The sequence below is a fragment of the Cupressus sempervirens genome, chromosome 2 (genome assembly GCF_028749045.1).
Source record: "Cupressus sempervirens isolate cs-2001-9-10 chromosome 2, ASM2874904v1, whole genome shotgun sequence".
NCBI classification, from domain to species: Eukaryota; Viridiplantae; Streptophyta; class Pinopsida; order Cupressales; family Cupressaceae; genus Cupressus; species Cupressus sempervirens.
In genome coordinates, this window is record NC_143119.1 from 540,750,789 (window position 1) to 540,756,612 (window position 5,824).

General features: G+C 52.3%; 3 non-coding genes across 3 annotated transcripts in view; all 3 read right to left on the reverse strand.

The window, feature by feature from the left end:
- The window catches only part of LOC149573511 (25S ribosomal RNA), a 3,283-nt gene extending 2,930 nt beyond the window's left edge, over nucleotides 1–353 (reverse strand). Inside the window, exon 1 of the ribosomal RNA XR_016360955.1 lies at nucleotides 1–353. This exon is cut by the window's left edge and continues 2,930 nt beyond it. This is a non-coding gene — a ribosomal RNA (25S ribosomal RNA).
- Nucleotides 354–577: 224 nt separating this feature from the next.
- On the reverse strand, nucleotides 578–731 carry LOC149573512 (5.8S ribosomal RNA). Its single transcript, XR_016361234.1, has one exon. It is a non-coding gene; the product is annotated as a 5.8S ribosomal RNA (ribosomal RNA).
- A 708-nt stretch (nucleotides 732–1,439) lies between these two features.
- On the reverse strand, nucleotides 1,440–3,250 carry LOC149573513 (18S ribosomal RNA). The gene has a single exon (XR_016360543.1). It is a non-coding gene; the product is annotated as an 18S ribosomal RNA (ribosomal RNA).
- Nucleotides 3,251–5,824: the final 2,574 nt, after the last annotated feature.

Genomic DNA, 5,824 nt, shown 5'->3' on the forward strand with positions numbered 1-5,824 from the left:
CAGTACTTGTTCGCTATCGGTCTCTCGCCCGTATTTAGCCTTGGACGGAATTTACCACCCGATTAGGGCTGCATTCCCAAACAACCCGACTCGCCGACAGCGCCTCGTGGTGCGACAGGGTCCGGGCCCGACGGGGCTCTCACCCTCTCCGGCACCCCCTTCTAGGGGACTTGGGCCTGGTCCGTCGCTGAGGACGCTTCTACAGACTACAATTCGACAGGCGCGGCCGTCGATTTTCATGCTGGGCTCTTCCTGGTTCGCTCGCCGTTACTAGGGGAATCCTGGTAAGTTTCTTTTCCTCCGCTTATTGATATGCTTAAACTTAGCGGGTACTCACGCCTGACTTGGGGACGCGGTAGCGATGCAGCAATGCCCGCACTGCGGTGGGCCGCTGAGCCCAGAATAAAGTTCCTCGCGAGGAATCGTTCGATCGGCGCAAACCAACGCCGGCCTTTGCGAGCCACCGCTCGTCGCGATAGATCGACGGACCTCATGCTCATTTCAGCCGACCGCACGCCACTTGCGGACATGGATGGCCATCTCCGCTCCTTGCCGGGGAGGGCAAAATTTTGTAGTGCGACGCCCAAGCAGACGTGCCCTTGGCCGAGGCCTCAGGTGCAACTTGCGTTCAAAGACTTGATGATTCATGGGATTCTGCAATTCACACTAAGTATCGCATTTCACTACATTCTTCATCGTGGCGAGAGCCAAGATATCTGTTGCCGAGAGTCATGATTTTGTTTTGTTTTTGCCTTTCGACGACCCAAGCGCGCAAGGCGCTGGCTCGCGCTTCGTTCTTTGGATTTCTAAGGTGCGCGATGCACCCGTGTGTTGTTGGGTGTTGACACATCCCGAACCCCGAGCACCCAATGGGTGCGATGAGGAATGCTGTGGTGTGTCCCCGCTCCATCCCCTCGCAAAGGTGGGAGGCGACGCATGGGAGAGCCGTGTCAGCAGACGGGGCCCCTGCCCCGCAAATCATGCGAGTGCACCCATCCTAAACACAGAACGCTCCAAGCGATGAGTCAACACACCTGGGCAAGGCAACGGGGGGTTGCGGCAGTCTCGACTTGCCACCGTCGAAATGACGATCCCTGGCACATCGCCGTGCACGCGATCGGACCATGAAATCTCAACAGGGGACGAGGCCCGGATCCCCTCTGAACTGCAACTGAGCAGAGACCTCTCGCTCCGACGCGGACGTCGTTTGAAGGCACCGATCCTAATCCAGATTGCATCCGACTCTCTTCTTCGCCCCGCGGGGAATCCACGCTTTCGATCACGGGCATTTGATGTGACCCTCGACCTCGACGACGCTGGACCCGTAGCGTGGCCATCCAGCACATCGCTGCAGGGCCGAGTGTCTGCACGTCGCCGAGATTTTGGGGGCGGGGAGGAGGCCAGCTCCATCCCCTACATGATTCAGGGTCTCGAACCGATAATGATCCTACCGCAGGTTCACCTACGGTAACCTTGTTACGACTTCTCCTTCCTCTAAATGATAAGGTTCAGTGAACTTCTCGCGACGTCGCCGACAGGAACCGCCGTCGTCGCCGCGATCCGAACACTTCACCGGATCATTCAATCGGTAGGAGCGACGGGCGGTGTGTACAAAGGGCAGGGACGTAGTCAACGTGAGCTGATGACTCACGCTTACTAGGAATTCCTCATTGAAGATCAATAATTGCAATGGTCTAACCCCATCACGATGCAATTTGGCAAGATTTCCCAAACCTTTCGGGCCAGGGAGAGAAACTCGTTGGTTGCATCAGTGTAGCGCGCGTGTGGCCCAGAACATCTAAGGGCATCACAGACCTGTTATTGTCTCAAACTTCCATGGCCTAGGAGGCCATAGTCCCTCTAAGAAGCTGGTCGTGAAGGGGAACCTCCGTGTAGCTAGTTAGCAGGCTGAGGTCTCATTCGTTAACGGAATTAACCAGACAAATCGCTCCACCAACTAAGAACAGCCATGCACCACCACCCATAGAATCAAGAAAGAGCTCTCAATCTGTCAATCCTTACTATGTCTGGACCTGGTAAGTTTCCCTGTGTTGAGTCAAATTAAGCCGCAGGCTCCACTCCTGGTGGTGCCCTTCCATCAATTCCTTCAAGTTTCAGCCTTGCGACCATACTCCCCCCGGAACCCAAACACTCTGATTTCTCAGAAGGTGCTGGCGGAGTCCTTAGAGCAACACCCGCCGATCCCTGGTCGGCATCGTTTATGGTTGAGACTAGGACGGTATCTGATCGTCTTCGAGCCCCCAACTTTCGTTCTTGATTAATGAAAACATCCTTGGCAAATGCTTTCGTAGTGGTTCGTCTTCCATAAATCCAAGAATTTCACCTCTGACAATGAAATACGAATGCCCCCGACAGTCCCTATTAATCATTACTCCGGTCCCGAAGGCCAACGGAACAGGACCAGACTCCTATCGCGTTATTCCATGCTAATGTATTCAGAGCATAGGCTTGCTTTGAGCACTCTAATTTTTTCAAAGTAACGACGTCGGAACCGCGACTCAGCCAATTAAGGCCAAGAACACGCCGCCGGCAGAAGGGACGTGAGGGCCAGTGCACACCCAGAAGGCGGACCGACCGTGACGACCCAAGGTCCAACTACGAGCTTTTTAACTGCAACAACTTAAATATACGCTATTGGAGCTGGAATTATCGCGGCTGCTAGCACCAGACTTGCCCTCCAATGGATCCTCATTAAGGGATTTAGATTGTACTCATTCAAATTACCAGACTCGATGAGCCCAGTATTGTTATTTATTGTCACTACCTCCCCATGTCAGGATTGGGTAATTTGCACGCCTGCTGCCTTCCTTGGATGTGGTAGCCGTTTCTTAGGCTCCCTCTCCAGAATCGAACCCTAATTCTCTGTCACCCGTCACCACCATGGTAGGCCTCTATCCTACCATCGAAAGTTGATAGGGCAGAAATTTGAATGAAGCGTCGCCAGCACAAAGGCCGTGCGATCCGTCGAGTTATCATGAATCACCGAAATAGCGGGCGAGCCCGCGCTGACCTTTTATCTAATAAATGCATCCCTTCCGAGAGTTGGGATTTTGTGCACGTATTAGCTCTAGAATTACTATGGTTATCCGAGTAGCAAAGTACCATCAAAGAAACTATAACTGATTTAATGAGCCATCTGCAGTTTCACAGTCTGAAATAGTTCATACTTAAACATGCATGGCTTAATCTTTGAGACAAGCATATGACTACTGGCAGGATCGACCAGGTAGCTTCTAACAACGAGGGGACCCCCAAGACCTGCTACAGCCAAGGGATGCCCGCCGCGATGGGAAACCGAAATTTGCATTCACTCCGTCATGCATCCAAACATAATCCGCCGCACAAGAAACAAGAATGACGTTCACAGCACATGCAGGACTCGCAACGCTCAAAGATTTTGCACAAGAGGAAAGTGTCCCATCGTCGACCGGAGAGGGCCAAATAGGGAGCCTCGGTTCACAGGCACCTGGGAAGAACATCCCGTACGGAACCCTTTACCCTCGAACTCGCTGTCGCCACTACTCGGAAAGAAGCCTCGAGTCTGTACGAGATGCACCGCGCACGTAGCCACCTCAATTGTAAGGCCACTCAGAGACATCCATTTCCCAGGCATATGCCTCCTACACGCCTGTTGAGGTGCACCCGCACAGACAAAATCCTTCTCGATCGCAACAAACGTTTTCCCATGACAAAGAGCTGGTTGCCGAAGTGCCAACGGAAACCACCGTGCTAAAGGGTGAAGGGCCGTGCGAGTCGAAAACATGGCTGGTTATGCGATTGGCGGGGGCATCACTGTGCACGCGACCACCTCAATTATAAGGCCGCTCAAGGGCATCGTGTATAACAACACCCCCTCCGCACATTTATAGGTGATGAGAGCCCGCCCGCATACACGGACATGTCTAACCTCTGGCAAATATCTCCTTTCCCAGCACAACCTTGCTAACCGTTCCCCGTGATACGTGATCTGCCAGCGCAGGTACAGAAAAGTTCCTATGGCTGAACACTCACACTAGCGTTGTCAGACAAGCTTCAATCTCATGCACATGCACATACCGAAGAACTGGCACCGCGAGGGAACCACCCGCGAGCACCCACATCTCGGCAAAAAGCATTCGTGCGATTTCTTCCTCTAGACAGACATGTTGGGCCTGCACTTGTCGGAGCATTGCAAAGACGAGCGCTCTGGTTCGCAGGAGCCTGAGAAGAACATCTCGTATGAAACCCGTTCCCCCAAAATGCTCGCATCACAAATGCTCGCAGCAGGGTCGTAATGCAAAGATGTACACCGCGCACGCGACCGAGTAAGGACACTCAGAGACATCCATTTCCTAGGCATATGCCCCCTACACGCTTTTTGGTGCACCCCGTACAAACGGCCATACTTCGACAAGCCCTCCCAGAATTTCGCATATGAAGAGAGAGATGAAACACCCTGGGCTTTTTGTCCACATAATGCAAACACCGAATGCTCTCTTTAGGGGGGAGCTGAAGAAGAGTATCTCCCGCAGAACCCACGAGCCGCAGCCATTCGGATCGTCGCACAAGGCAGGACAGGGCATGGAGAGTTTCCGCATCCAAACAAAAATTATCGGTAATACTCTACGCTTCTATTGGCCCGGACCACAAAGGCTGTCACGACAGTGCCATGCACTTCTGTAGGATGAGACAGTGAAGAGGCGAGCACACACCGAGAACGCACTAGCAAATAAATTATGTGGCAACCAAACCTTTCGCCGGCCCCCCTCTCAATCCCAAGGCTCTACCGATCGGCAAAAACTTAGGGTGGAGAGTGGACCCTTGACGAAATTAGGGATGTCGAGCAATGCACCCGTGCAACCAAACCATCTCTTTCCTTCTTGCCATCCGGGCAGGATAAAAATGCAATGATAGAATGTGCCAATGAGACGGAGCCCTTGGCTAAAAGATACAACTCCATACACACTCAGCAACAAGCCGTGCAGACACCTACATATAGGGTATATCCATCAAAACAAAGCGACAAGTACTTCCCACCAGCTCCGCCATTGCGATTACCGAATGGGATAATACTCACTGCCACAGATTAATGAACATCATTATCGTCTCGGAATAGATACAAGCACATCGAGCTTCATCCAATCAGCTGGATGAATTTCACCTTGAAGGGGCCCAATCCAAAAGATCCGGAGGTCATCTCCTGGAACTCTCAAGAACAAGGCCCATCTTACATGCAAACTATGCTACTGCACAAACATAGGTTGCAATTAAAGAGAAATTGCAAGGCCGTCACAATGGCCCGAGGCCAATGCTCCGACTAAGTCAATTTTCTCTTGCAATCACCATGCCGCCGTTCACAGAGAGATCTCCCCATTCACTTGTGACGCGATGCACAATCCAAGGGATAGACGCGAGCTCGCCCTTGAAAGGCCACTTTCCAAGGCATCCCCCGATGACACATTGGAACGACAACTGCTGTCGAACCATTTCCCAATGTTGTGCCGATCGAGTTGGCACGGAGCCGCTAGACGAGGGCTCCCGTTTTAGATCGAGTTTTAAAATCACCAAGAAGACGCGGTGAGGGCTGGCAACCACTGCCAAACCTTTTTTCTTAAATTGCGCCAGCTGAGTGACTAGAAAACATGCTTTACGCGATAGGTACACAAAAAATTTTGCTAGAGCGCCAAGCACCCACCTCATGGCTAGAGACAAGGGCTCGCCATTAGATCAACTTCGAAATCACTGAACAGACGCGCTGTAGAATGGCAACCGCTGCCAAGTCTCTTCCGTAGTTGCATCGGTCGAGTGATCGAAGAAGGTGATC